The sequence below is a fragment of the Schistocerca nitens genome, chromosome 7 (genome assembly GCF_023898315.1).
Source record: "Schistocerca nitens isolate TAMUIC-IGC-003100 chromosome 7, iqSchNite1.1, whole genome shotgun sequence".
Taxonomy (NCBI): domain Eukaryota; kingdom Metazoa; phylum Arthropoda; class Insecta; order Orthoptera; family Acrididae; genus Schistocerca; species Schistocerca nitens.
In genome coordinates, this window is record NC_064620.1 from 621,896,654 (window position 1) to 621,912,445 (window position 15,792).

Below are 15,792 nucleotides of genomic sequence, written 5' to 3' on the forward strand. Positions count from 1 at the left end.
TCATTTCAGTATCACTGAAAGGTCTGTGATATATACACGATAATAGTCATCAGTAAGTGCTAGACTCACTTCTGTATTGCAAACACCACATAATGCCGATTTACGTAGTATGATTTTATAGTTGTTAGAGAGGGTTATGTAACCAGCCGTAATATGTTTGGTCCGATGTCTCTAATGACTCTGGGTAAGGTCATGGCCTACACCACTCTCCGGAATTATGACCTATCTATGTGAGTGTATTTCATGGCTGCAAGACGTGTGGAAGTGCTTTGGATGAAAAATGACGAAAGAATATTGCAGACATTACTGTAATCTGTTCTCCACTATGCAGCTAACTTCTTTGCAGTAGAAGCGTACATACTTAAATCTGAGAGTTGACAGATTTGGGATATTTTATTTGTGATCCTCTCTGCTTCTCCACTGAGTTTCTTTGTAGCTTGTTTAAAAATACTGTCATGGAATTCCGGAATGTACAAACTGTAGTCAAGCTACCATAGTCTCATTTTTTTCTGGTATGTTTGTGCGCTAATCATACATGCGCAATAAACTGGGTTGTTTCAATTTTCCTCTCGTTTTAACTCGGGAAACTCCGTAGAGAGGAGAAATAGAGTAGCAGTGGTGCTGTGGGGAGAAGTCAAATTCGAGCACGTATCCTTCTCTGACCAGCTTCTCATCTACGTAGCACGGTACTATGATACACTCTAACGTGAAAAAAATGTATCGTATGCCACTCAGCTTAATTATGACACTCATTCCTATCCTCTGTGAGTATTCTTGCACTATGTGTTCATCAGTAGTATGTAAAAGGACCCAGTTATTTACGGTTAATGGGCTACGAAAGTACGTTCGTGAGCAACAGAGATTCTTTCCGTATGCTACAACAAGGTGTATTATTTGAAAGCAATTGTGTGGTGGGGAAACAAAGCATACAACTTTGTAAGTACATACAGTAGGTGCAGGGCGTGGTGTACCATCTCAGTATGCTAAATGGTCTTATTATTATTTAATTTAGTGCAATGGATATGGAAGGGAAGTGTCCTCAGTAACTAATTGGTCGGGTTTATAGCTGGTCCGTAACACAGTCACTTAAAAGTCTGAAGAAATCAAATATGGCACCATACACCTACCAGTAATTGTGGGCAATCATAATGGAGGCAGAATATTTACAAACGGTACACAAAGAGTGCACACCTACCCACTGATTGTAGAAGTTAAGCAAGTAGCCGTAATAACAAAAAGAATGTGGGCTCGTCGGTGTGTCAGCGTAACAGAATGCACAACATCGACATTCCAAGAAAGAAGAAACATCATCGTCTATATAGTTGTGACCACGTGCGAGCGTATTAGACATCGTCCACACATCGACTACAACGCACACGAAAGATTTATATCAAATTCACATTAACACACGCACACTGCCTGATCTGATTGCTATGCACAAGGAGCGGATGCACATTGTCTGTACAGTCATGCACACATGGCTTTTTTAAAACGATGTTATACACATTACGCACCATTTAATAGATCTTGATTCCGATAGAATTCACACTAATATCTTTTCTCAGTGTATGTTTGCACACGCATTCTGCCTTAAAAGAGAGCCATTGATGAACGATGAGAGCTCATTTTCTGTGTAGCCATGGCCACATGGTACATGGAGAACCGTGGCATACAGTTTACTGAGCGTGATATCATTCTTCATTGGAAGAACGTTCACACGATAATATTTTTATACAGTACACACGAAAACACTCTTCTTATTCGATATGAAATGTCCGAGTTAAAGTGAAAGCCAATTGTAGGTGTGGCCATCAACGACAGTCCATGGAAGGCAATGACTGATGCGTTTCACACAAAGAAATCGTCAGTTGATTCTATACAATTTGCTGGAAAAATAAGAAAGGAGCACCTGTAATTTAATAATGATAACATCAGCAGTTATAAAGCTAAAGGCTAAAGGCTAAAGGCTGGTGATTCACCGATTGCACGATCGAAATTCCATCAGACTTTGCTCTCCCTAATGAATTTACCAGATATATAAAAATTAATGTACATTATAACACTTCGCTACTATTAACAGACATACAAAAAAGTGATTAATCAGTTACATTTGTAAATAACTCATTCTTGTACGTTAGACAGCAACCTGAAGGTGACGCTCTGACGGAGCGACCATTCACTTAAAAGACGAAGATACGATGCCCATCGTGGCCTACAGATGAGGCAGCATCGACTTTCTGTTCCATGGTAGAATAAATTGAATCATTCCCGTGACCAACCACGGCACAACACATTTCAGACTACTGTATATCTCCGTCATACCTATTTTGTTTGCATTCTTTTCCAGAAACACAGTTAGTTTACAACTTGACATTACAAATGCATTATGGATGCATCAGCAAACATCCATGCTCCTGACTCACCCCACGCTATCTACATGGTAATAAAATGCGGACACATAATGGAAAAAGGGGGTATGTGCACTAATTAATAACTAAACCTATTATCCACAATCTTCCTCAAGAGGCTACTGGTACACTGGGTAGGTAAAGTTATTAAAAACATAGTAGTACTGATAGAACTAAAATGTATTAACATTTGTATAATGCAAGTAATACCAAAAGCCGTACAATGTTTTGATTAAATGAACGTCCTTCTTCCATGATCATAACCAAATGATGATTTTTATTCCCTGTATACAAACTCACTGTTACCGAGACACAGAATTGAGTCGGAGTTCGATACAGACTGATGTATCGAGATAATATGGTTCTGCTAGATGTTAATTATTCGTTGAGTATACTAAATGTGCTGATCTCACGTTGCTAATCGTTTAAAATTAGAGTGAGGTTGCCTGCGTACGTCTAACCTGCACTCTTCATCAGTAGGAATGTAAGGGGTTTATGGATCAAGTGTGCACACCATTCCTTCCTCTGAAGATGGTAGGTAGAGACTAAAACTGTGGCAGGTGAAGGTCATGTCCCTGCCTAAGCCGTGCCTATTTCTGTCATTTCGTGATGTCTCAGCGCTCCAGTCTCACGCAAATAGTTTACAAGTCATGAAAACTAAGACAGCCAGTCAGACTACGGTATTAAACTCTCCTTTAAAACGAAACTGCCAAATGCACTCCTTGTTCTCTGTGAACTGAGAATATTCAACGATCCATATCTCAACAGGTTCTTCTTTCCGAACATGTCATTATTCACTTCATTCAGTTCTGAATAATACTACATCCTGCAAGAATATCTGAAACTTTTTAAAGTAGCAAGCATCAGTTATCGCCTACATAGTGAGAAAATTCCCGGTGGTATATGCTTACGGGTTGAGTCAGATTCCGAACTAACTGGTAAGTCTGTCAAGATCTCTGTCTGTAGAAAACTCTTTTACAGATATTCTTTCTGGTGAAACGTCCAAATGAGTGAGCGTAGAACTTGTTCCACAGATCTGCAACAGACGGACGTTGTCAGTAGCGCTGTATTATCATGTGAATCTGCCCGGCGACTTCTCCTGAAAACTGGATTGACCTACGCTTCTTTTCCCATCGCTTGGTACCGTCAGTTGCTCCAGCTACCTAGTTGCTCCAGCAACCTATAATAAACTGGTAATCGAAGGGATGCAACTTCTTTGAGTGACCTCTGTAGAATGTCCCAGCTTCTCATCCGACCTTGATACGTTTTCTCTGGCAAGGGATTTCAGTTGATTTCCTATATCCTGAATACTTGTCTCAAAACTAACACTTCCACGTTTGTGCAATGGCTGAAAGTAGCATCCTAATTACGATCTGTTGTGATTTTCGGAAAATTGAATTCAGCAATATGGTCTTCTCTTATCGTCTTGCATTTCTGTGCCAGTATGGCCAACGAAGTGACTGATAGATAATTCCGATTATTTAAGCAGATTTGCAATCAACTTACGCATATTCAGTGGAGTAAAACTTGCAGTAGTCACAGTATGAGCTCGTTGAGTTCTACCAAACTGCCAATGTGAGCAACGTATACTGTTTGTGCTAGTTCATGCGAAACTGTTTCCACAAAACCACAGTGCAGATAGGTAATCGAGAATGCACGTTGCTAAATTAGAACTCCATCTCATATGTGTGCACGTTTCTGCAAACAGCATTGAACATACATCCCAAGCAAATAAGTCAGTTAAATGTCTCATCCGGAACTCTCCCACCTAACGCCATCGTAGATAAGTTTTTCGCTTTACGTTCTATCCACATAGATCGCCTTATGTCCAATGTCTTTTTTTTTCTTTTTGAGGATCAGAACTGACCGAATTAGGTCCAGTAATTATGGAATCGTTTTCAATGTAAATGTAAAACAGCAATAGCAAAACGAGCATCCAAATTAAATAAAGTTTTCTCTGGATGTACGAACCAACTTGCCTTATTACCGTAAGTGATTGGGTTCATTCCACAATAAGGTGGAAGGGAAGGCAAATACGTTGTCAGATGCATGTGAGAAGAATGCTAAGAATAAGTAAATTAAAAAAAAACACATTTGTTATATCATCATCACTATTCCCTGACAGTATCAGTAGTTTGTTTTCCACTACTTACGACCATACGTAGTGGGAGATAGAAGTGAAATAGTCCGTAGTAAGAACGTTCATACTGGCTGTGATTCTCGGCTTAGCATTATCATTAACGTGAAGTATTTCGGAACGTGTTATAGTGCTTTACAGGTTCAGGAAAATATGTCACATATGTTTTTTTAGGCGTTGGAAGTCAAGACCTTGCAACATGTGTGGCCGAACTACATCGTCGTCGGCTCTATGTGATGATCCTCCCCCCTTTCATAGCATTTTATCACTAACACCCAAACCTCCAGATGTGAAACAGTTAGATCAATACCAAACGTTGTGTGCCGATAGAGTATCAACCTGCTATTCTCGGTGGTATTAATGAGAGAAAAGGAAAATAAATAAACTATGTTCGTTGCACCCCCTACCCTTTCCTTAGTTCCTGGAGTGTAGTAATGGGATATGGTGGCCAGCAAAAATAACATTGTTACAAACTCCGAAACGTTCTTTTACATGTCAGGGATATGGTATCCCTTATAACAATATCACGCGTAAACTGTTTTTACCAAAATCGTCATCAGTGGGCTTCGAACTCGGGAAGTTTAAGACGAGGAGCTAACGCCTTACCCACTCACCTACCACAGCTCTCTGTGGCGTTTTATCACAGATATGCTTCTCCTAGACTCCATTGTGCTGGTGTTACTTTTAATTATCGTTTATGAATGTTCTATTGGACGATAGCACCCAGCGCGAACTAAATCGGTGTTTTGGTTGGTACTCTATTGAAACACAACGTTTGGTACCGATCTGAGTGTCTGATATCTGGAGGTTTGGGTGTAAGTACGAGCAATAACAATACAGATTAGATTTTCTAACTCTTATTTGCGTGTTGCCGAGTTTACAATCTTCAGTGTTCTAATTTGGATGTAGTGATACAGCAATAACAACAAAGGCGTAACTGAAATATAATTATGTAAACTTGCTTAAGTGTGATGTGTATATAAATTGCAAGATCTATGACTACACAAAAGGAGCTGAAAGACCACAGAATTTCCTCATTCTGCGACGGGAGCAAATTGAGAACTGGTGTAACACGGATAAGGACATACAGTAAACGCAACTATAACTTATTTTTCGAGTCTCAAATGTTTGATCACGATGGATTCATAATTGAATTATTAAGTGAAGGAAACTCATTAGGGTTACTGCTGCTAGGGTACGTCTAGTACCTAAGCGAGACATCATGAACTCAGGGATATTGGACGGATATCAATGATAACCTTGGCAGTTTTACCCTATGAGGCATTAACTTTATTCTTTACTTTTCAACGCTAAATAAAATAGTGAAATTTTTTAGTAGGCTGAAGGAAGGAATTAAGATGATGTAAACTTGATAACTCTATATCCAAACTATCGATTAAGGATCCAAAAAGTTGCCAACTGATTAAAGGGATTTCTAGAACTGCGCTCAAACTTTATCCTACTTTGTGATGTTCTAGATAAGTAGAACGAAAATTTGCGTTTGACGTCTCGTCGACGTTCGGATCGCACAAAGGTGTATCAATAAACGGATCATAACCTTTTCAGGTGAACCATTCCGGCACCTGCTTGAAGTGGACTGAGAAAATGAATAAAATTCAGGTGAAAACGTTGAATGAGGATCTCAGCAGCTCGAGATGTATGAAACTCCAGCGCGTTAACCGCTTCGCCAACACGGCCTTCTCTTCTTTCTCGGCCAAAACTCAAAGAATACTTTGTATCTCATTAAGACATCAGATGTAGGCTGCTTGGCATTAGATACATTTGATGCACCGGTTTCGTTTCCCTCTTGGGGTCGTTAATCTAACGACATTCTTATTAGTCCTCTCATATTAGCCCTCAAGTCGACTTTAATCAAATGGGGAGCAGAGGAAGTAAAATATGGAGTTATATAGAGAAGGCATAGGTAGGACAGCCAACACACACACACACACACACACACACACACACACACACACACACACAGCCTTTACTTTGTTGCATTTTTATTAATTTTATTATTACTACATTATTTCGCTTGGGTTTACTGAGCCATACTGCAAACTGCGTGGTACAAATGTCAACTCATATATGCAGAGAAAACATTGTATAAATAATGTATACAATGGTTTTAAATTAATTTGATGTTTCACCTATGTTCAATACTTAGAGCTAATGACTCTTCACATATCAAATGTATTCAGAAAACACGAACTAGTATTCAAGAGAGAATGAAATGCATACAGACAGAGATTAACAAGAGTATTCACTTATAAATAACAAACCGTATTTCGTACAACCACACTATTATTTCGTGTAAAGCAAATAAGGGCTTTCTTGAATGACACCTCAGGTTGGCTGCCCCATTATAAAATCAATTTCATTCAGTATTTCGGCGATCCAGCTGTTCCCCATCCTTATCAGAACCTCTGTTGCTGAGTCCTGTTGAAAACTGATGCCAAGGTTGCAGGTCTTCGTAATATACAGGCCCCTGAGGAGACTATCGATTCTGATTACTCCGGGAAAGCATAAAATTTCAAACAGGAGCTTTATTTATTCTCCTCGGTTCAGAGCTTGGGTTTTGCGAACGAAAATTTTGTATTGATTGTCAATTAAATGTTCTGGGACCGAATAAGACTGAAATAACAAATTTTAAAAAAATTTTTATGAATCATAAAAGTATTAGGGCAAGTAGACTCATATATGCTACATCATTCATCAAACTCGTTTTACATTCTAATAATGACATATTTTCACGGATTATCTTTAGATATTTTATTTGTAATCTGACAACTGAAATACATAAACATTTTACGTACGTAGCGCAAAATGTTAGTTAATTATTTTGTCATAAAATACTATCAGAAAACTGTTCACTCCAGCGCCTTCAGAAAGTACGTTGCACGTTGTTATGTCACGCCAAGTATATTATATTGATTACTGCATTAAACTTCAAACAAACGCAGCTACATGACAATGTTTTGCAACACAATCATCAGAGCTCTGTAAGCAAGACTCGAAATGTTTTAAGAGTCGCTCACTTTATCGGCTATAGAAACCCGCTCCTGGCCACGCAGCCATTGTAGAACAAGTGTGTAAATGTCTTCATCGTCCGAAAATTTGTGACTGGCGTGAATCAGTTCCTCGGTACCTTCACATCGTCGTCTATGGCAGACGTACAAGTCGATGGCCTCCATTGGCGATCAGCATGATCCTCATCTGTCCGGCTTTGGTCAAACTGTTGGCAGAATTTCACTGTTGCTGAACGCGACATTGAATGTAGTCCATACAGCGTCAGAATTCACGGCTAACCTGTGTGTCAGACGTTATGCTCACAATGATCGTACTGTCCCGCGTAATTCAAACTTGGAGTACGTGTGCAGCTGTCGCGTGATTTCACTGGAGAACTGTGTCTGCAAGATACCCAGAGCATGTACTGTCTTCTGAAAATGCGTCACACTTGTTGCACAAGCATGGGCCGACATGTGTCACTTACTTTTGCAAGTCCCTATGTATATGGTCCTTTATACAGTTTCTTCTATTTGCTATCTCTCTCTCTCTCTCTCTCTCCATCCGAACAGGCTATGAAGGCCCAATGGTACCGACTGGCCGCCGTGTCATCCTCAGACCACAGGCGTCACCCCGGATGTAGATATGGAGGGGCATGGGGTCAGCACACTGCTCTCCCGGCCGTGTGTCAGTTTACAAGACCGGAGCCGCTACTTCTCAGACAAGTAGCTCTTCAGTTTGCCTCACAAGGGCTGAGTGCACCCCGCTTGCCAACAGCGCACGGCAGACCGCATGGTCGCCCATCCAAGTGCTAGCCCAACCCGACAGCGCTTGACTTCGGTGATCTGACGGGAACCGGTGCCTTCACTGCGGCAAGATCGTTGACTCTATTTTTTATGGAACTGAAAAAAACAGTTCTTTCTTGCTCATTCTCTGAAACGAATACCTATTTTGCATTTAGTGCACTCCACAAATGTGATATGAAGAACAGTCCTTAAAACCAGGCAACGCAATCATAATCAACTTTTACAAGTTTTATTCAACATCTCAGGTAGATGTACTATATGAAACATCCTTAATGTTCCGTTGGCATAGGCTTTGGTGTTCTGGTGCGTTACCTCATTGGAAATGCCTAATCTTTGTCATCATATTCCACCTTCTCTTCTTCGCTCTCTTATACGTCTAGTATTCTCTGCTGTGAATGTGCCGAATGGAGACATAGCGCTACACCTATAAAAAGTATCGCTGTGTTGTTTTGAGGAAATAAATGATCTCTTTCTCTATAGCGCAGGGTATATTAACATTCTGAAGCATTTTCTACAGTCAATCCAGTCCAAAAGTACAGAAATTACCTATATTTCTTAAAACCATGCTAACGCTGCGATAAACATGTTTCTTCAGTCAACCTACTGGGAGCTTTCAGAAACGAAAGTACGTGATGGACAGAAAGCACGTGGTGTGAAGTAAAGCCACAATCGAGGACAGCGAATTTATTTACTTTTCTGAGCTAGAAGAAAATAAAATTAGTACGTAGCGTAAACGCATCAGAAGGAGTGGGGAAGATGTTTAAGGATCCCTATGATATAACAAAACATGAGCACTTGTTGGAATGGGAATCATCAATTTCACAAGGTTTTGCACTAAAGAGTTTTGATGTATTTCCAAGTACTTGTAGGTAAACATATGGTTACTTGCGTCTCCTTCTTTCTTGTGTTCTGACACTCGCAGAAACGGATATCCCTGACATCTACCAAATGTAAGTACTTAGGATGAACTTATGGTTCATACGAATAAGAAAAAAAATTCACCTTCCTGCTAGACTGAAAGTGTCGAAGACAGAAGAACCTCCTAATTACTGGCTGGATCGCAGTGTCATTCACAGCTGGAAATCTGAGGATGGTAGAACGACGTTCGTCGCACATCCAGAACCATTGGGATTCTTCGCCAGCTTTCCGACTAAGTGCCCTAAGCCAGCCATACATGATCTGTGGCCCATTGGAATGAAATTCTCATGCCTTTTCGTTTATTTCTCAATGCTTATCGTAAAATTTCAAATACCTGAATATTCATCTTACTGTTACACTCTAATCTGAACAGAATGGAACACGCTTTTTGATTGCTAGACTACAGCAGGTTCTGGAGCCTCACATAAATACGTAATGTCAGAGCATCTCGAATCGCTGCCGCTTCTGCAGTAAAATATGATGAAGGTGGCGGCAGACGAAGTTCTTAGGAATACTTCAGCTGCGGGAGAAGTAATACGCATCTTTCTGCTGAAGTCTCTTGAAATTAAAAGCAATCAATATAAAAGTGAACAAAGTGCGTCAGTAAAGTTTAAAGTAGACAATGAAACTGGAACTCATTGTGCCAAAGCAATTTTTCATCGTACTGTAAATAGTGAGATTTTACATCTGATACCGGAATGGATTTCTAAGTTGGTCTATGGATGTATCTGTTTGAACCTAACTGTAGATACTGTGCACTGAGCCGAATGCTTTCACTATCAGAGAGCAAACACTCCTCATTTCCAATGCAGACCTTGTTGTGGAAGACACCCTCATTTGTCGCAGGAGCATGATTAATCTGTATTGGGCTGCTGCCCTACTTGGCTATTAAAATATCTTTGAAAGTACTAACATCGACATGCAGCAGGGCGTCAACAACTTCTCCTAGTAAGATATTATTGTAAGATGGTCGCATTTCTCCAAGGCCCACAAGCCTGCACCCGAATTCTACTAAGTCAAACTGATGAAGTGCACCTTTCGCAACGCTACAGTACAACGATCATTCTAATCGATGATGCAGCGGACGAAGACAGACTTACAGTGGTCACACCGTCAAGTTCCAGCTGCAGGTCACATTGCGTTAATGCTGCTTCTTTTCGTGGTTACATAGTGGGCTGATGACAACTGTAGAAAATTTCTTAGTCAAACAGATAGGGCGTTGGCCGTCATACAGTCATTGAAGGTGTAAATGGCTCTGCCTGACATTAGGCATAGAGATTTGGTCTTTAAGTGTAGAAGAAAAGCGATAAATCATTTGCATACTGGAGAGATTTAACCTCTGGTGTAATGATGTTCCTCATACCTCGTGTGTATATTAAAAACAGAGTAGTGCGCTGATCTAAGCGTTAAGGTAGTCCTCTTGAGTTTGTACGAGTAATTTTTTTTATTCTTACACACTTGGTACTGCACTTTGGAAAGATCTGAACACAAAACAAAATAAGTATTTCAAGAGCTCTTTTGGTAAACGCCGAGAAGCCGACAACGGGATAGGTATGTAGGAAGTTGGACTTCCAGGCACCGATTTAGATTAGGGAACTGGAACCATAATTTGAACTATTCAGAGGGGTAGCAGACTCTAATTCAGATGTCGATTAGGTTTGTACAAAAGTCGTGGAGGGACGATTTGTCACGAGAGAGAGAACAGGACAGTGAGCATAATACATTCCAAGGACTGAATTCGTAGAGGACTTCCGTATATAATTTATCCATTTCATCTAAGACGGGGGCCTTAGGAAATGATCATATGTGATGACTGCTGGGGGGGGGGGGGGGGGAATTTATCCACTTAAGAGGTTTTCACAATTTTTAAAACATGTTAGTTCGAGGATTTGCATCCCAGTTTCACGGGTGATCTTCCACAGATGAGAAGATTTTACCCTTCTTTCGTTCTAGACGACGTTCGGCAGTCACTGGTGAGTATTCTGTATTCCACCGTACCACGGAGTTCTTAACATATAACTAAGTTAAATGTCGCTTTTGACACTAGAAGTCTTTCGCATTTAATATTCTAAAGAATGTGTAGTAAGATACTTACACTGAGCCGTTCTCGGGTAAACTTACTTCAGCAACTCTATTATTACTTTTTGAAAGAGTGCCAGTTTTTGTTATTTATGTTCCAATGACTTTTAGAAAAGAATTCCACGTCTCTTGTTGTCGCTTCCATCGTCCAAATACCAGGAAATGTTACCTGATCCTGATTTTTGATGAAATATCGACCGAACACAAATATTCACTTATGGTGGCAAGAATTACGTGAGCCACTATTGTCGCAAGAGACTCCAGAACAGGAGAGCCGTCGTCGAGGACTATGTGGTGACTGTCTTCCATTACATTAGGTCAGCTCTGTCCTGGGTCTGTTGTACACGAATTTCCCTAAATAGAGGTGTGAGCGCTGAAATTCCCGCAGAGCACCAGCGGTTGCTCAAGTTGGAGCAACAGTACTTTCCACTCTTACTTCACCTATCTCAGTTCTCGGGTACTAAAAACCGGCTAACGGCGTGGATAATACAGAACGTAATTTAATTCGTGCTACCGATATCTGCAGTCCTGCGGTAGGGGAACTAATGTGTATATCCGAGAAAGTAATTCCTGCCGCAGCAGGACAGCGTCACCCCCTTTAGAGTCGAGTCTGCCTGACCTAATAACAAAGTCCTTCTGAAGGTGATATGCCTATCTAGTTTGGATCACGTTTCGGAAATCGAAGCAGCACACACATTTTTTTAGATGGATTTCTTGTAGCAGGCTGTCTCTGTTGTCTACGGCTGACCGAATATGCCACTGAAGGACCATGAAAATTTTGATTGGAGATAATGCTTAGAGTTAAAATTCTTACGCCTCTCGTGTCTAACTCCGCTCGGTTTAGGAAATATACCTCACTTGTTAATACGAAACTCCAGATATTATCTCGGAGTTAACTGCAGCTGCCATTCGTCGTGGGCGTCCTGAACACTGACACGCTGTGTTACGGCTTGGTAATATGGAATTCCAGTTCGCCGGGGATAAGTGAAGCAGGAGGATGCTGAGTGAGCCTCCATTGTATCTCACAACTCTGCACTTGATGTAACGTAAAACTAATTCGAAAACATATGCATACCCGCACTGTTCGATATTGCACTTCACCACAGTCCCACTGAACGTGAAGCATTGATCGAAGTATACAATTCATTTTTTCTCAACGTTTGGAATAAATACGTCTATTAACGCAGATTTTACAGTTTCAGGAGATTATTCCAACAAACTGAGGCAAGGGTCAAATCCTTGTCAGAGCCAGTCCACAAAAAAAAACCTCAACTTTTTGATCGCTATTTAGTCCACGTTTGAGGCGGCGTCATGGTTGTCTTAATGTATAGGCACTGGTTTACGCATATAGTGACTTTGTTTTGGCTTCTCAGGTGCTACGCAGCATACTGTGCTGTTCGTGTCTTCCCTGCAGGAAGAAAACGAAGAAAACGAAGGAAGCGACACCTTATGTGGAGCGCTACACAAATAGAAAAGAGTGGAAGAAAGACCTTGATGCTGGAATAATGGATCTGAACATGGTGAGCAACTCCAAGACGTATCAAAAACGGCACAGTGATGTTAAAGCATTGCTGAAATTAGTAACAATGCTGACTCTTGTAGCAAAATCTGTTCTTTTAACTTCCCAGTTTTTTTCAATATTCCAACTATTGGTTTTAGTTTTCTGGTTTATATTAAATCTTAAATTAGACCTTACAAACATACACTCATTTTCGGTGTCTACGTCTAATTCTGGAGAACTGTTGGACTTTATTTGATATCTTTACGCTCTCAACGTTAATATAAAATCGACGAGAATGCTGTCATTATCACATTGATTTTCCAGGTGCAGTTTTTTATTTTATGCACTTCAAAGATTATGATTGTTGTATCGTGTTATGTTCATCTGAACACTCAAGGAGACGCTCTCCTTTATCGTTGGTGGTTCACTTCTTTTCCCTCAGCCATCCACGATCACTTCCCATGAAGAGTTTCAGATCTCACCTTAAGATAATTTTACGTCTTTATGAAGCAACTATATTTTCATAGCTAATGAACATATATTTAAATGGGAAGCGTAGTATTATATAGTCGAAATATTTGTCTTATAACAGGGCAAATAATAACAATTATAAATCCGTATAAATCAAATAGTGGGTGTATTATTAATAATTGCAAATGAAATAATGTCTGTTCGCTTTCATTATTAATTTCTACAGCAGTATCATCATAAACATACGTTTTAAACGGATTTTGTTTTGAATATATTTGGCTTCAATTGCCCATGAACTTTGCTCCATACAGGCTTTACACATACACTGATCAGACAGAACATATGACGACCTACCTAATAGCCGGTATGTATACATTTGGCACGGATAACAGCGCTGTCACGTCGTACCGAGCGAGGTGGCGCAGTGGTTATCACACTGGACTCGCATTCGGGAGGACGACCGTTCAATCCCGTCTCCGGCCATCCTGATTTAGGTTTTCCGTGATTTCCCTAAATCGTTTCAGGCAAATGCCGGGATGGTTCCTTTGAAAGGGCACGGCCGATTTCCTTCCCAATCCTTCCCTAACCCGAGCTTGCGCTCCGTCTCTAATGACCTCGTTCTCGACGGGACGTTAAACACTAACCACCACCACCACCACGTCGTGGCATGGAAGCAGTGACACCTTGATGGGTCGCTGGAGGGAGCTGGCACCACATCTGCACACACAGGTCACCCGATTCCCGTAAATTCCGGGAAGGGGAGCGATGAGCTGTGAAGCCACGTTCGGTCACACCCCACGTGTGTTGGGTAGGGTACAGATCTGGTGGGTTGAGTTGTTTGTCAAACCACTCCATCACACTCCTGGTCTTGTGACATGGTGAATTATCTTGCTGAAAATCCCACAGCTGTCAGGAAACGTAATCGTCATAATGGGATGTACTTGGTCTGCAAACAGTTCATTATGCAGAAGGTACTGGGATCCATCGGACCATGAAACGCTCTGCCACTGTGCCGACTCCTGTGTCGATGGTCACGTGCCCATTTGAGTCGTAGTTGCTGACGTCAGGTGCTGACATTGGCCGGCCGCGGTGGTCTAGCGGTTCTGGCGCTGCAGTCCGGAACCGCAGGACTGCTACGGTCGCAGGTTCGAATCCTGCCTCGGGCATGGGTGTGTGTGATGTCCTTAGGTTAGTTAGGTTTAAGTAGTTCTCAGTTCTAGGGGACTTATGACCTAAGATGTTGAGTCCCATAGTGCTCAGAGCCATTTGAACCATTTTTTTGCTGACATTGGCACACGTATGCGTCGACGGTTGTGGAGGCCATTCGTTAGGAGTGTTCGGTGCACTGTGTACTCAGATACACTTGTACTCTGCGCAGCCTTAAAGTCTGATCTTAGTTTCGTCACAGTTCGCCACCTGTCCCGGTTTTGCAGTCTGACTTCTGTAATGAGGTGTTGCCGCCCAACCTCACGACGAGAGGACATGGTTTTACCTTTGGTTTCGCTGCATCTTGAAGTCATTCACCTCAGCACTTCTCGAAAACTCGGTAAGTCGTGCAGCTCCCGGTACGGTCATGCCGAGCCTCTGGGCCATAACACTCTGACCTCAGCCCAACGTAGACAGATCGCGCGCCTTCCCTATTCTACAAACGAACAACATTGTCACTGATAGTACATGCACCAGCGTGTGTCAGACTAGCAGTCATTCCTTGCCGTGTGACGCCGCTATTGCCTGGACGTGTTTATATGTACAGTAGGACTGTGGTCGTAATGTTCTGTCTGATCAGTGTATGTGACTTCTGCTGTGCTAAGAACTAAATATAAAACCGTCACCTACGCAATAGCATAACTGCATGATATTTTTAGGTCATCAGACACTCTGCTTTTTCATATTGCTTCCTTCAGTAATATTCTCGTGACTGTGAACCTATTATACCCACCACAGGTTATTGTACGCTTATTTTATTGTATTCTTTACATACACCCACACTTGTCCACTCCATATGCCTTTTAAAGATTGAACTACACAATTTTCTTTTGGCAAGAATGGAGTCATACAAATTCATCACAATTTATGGTCACTCTGCGCCACGTAAATCTATTATAACCTTTTCGTTCTATGTCCACCAGTTTATCTACTTTCATTGCTCTCTTAAAATTAACTTTTAAAGAACAACATATTTGACCTGTACGAATTATAATTTGCTTATTTTAGTGCAATATTAGTTTAGTTTTGAGAGCCAGTTGCAGTTTCTTATATATTTATTGGCTGAGTACACGGGGGTGCCCGGGTATTTATTTCTCCCAATTTACTATTAGAAAGGAAGAAATACACACGTTTTCTGTCTCCTCTCTTCCATCTGCTAACTCACACACTCTCCCTCTCCAGTTGACCACTACGTCACCACCTCCCACATGCACACTTCCCAAACGCCCCTTCCCTCTGTCTGTCTACTTCTATCACTTC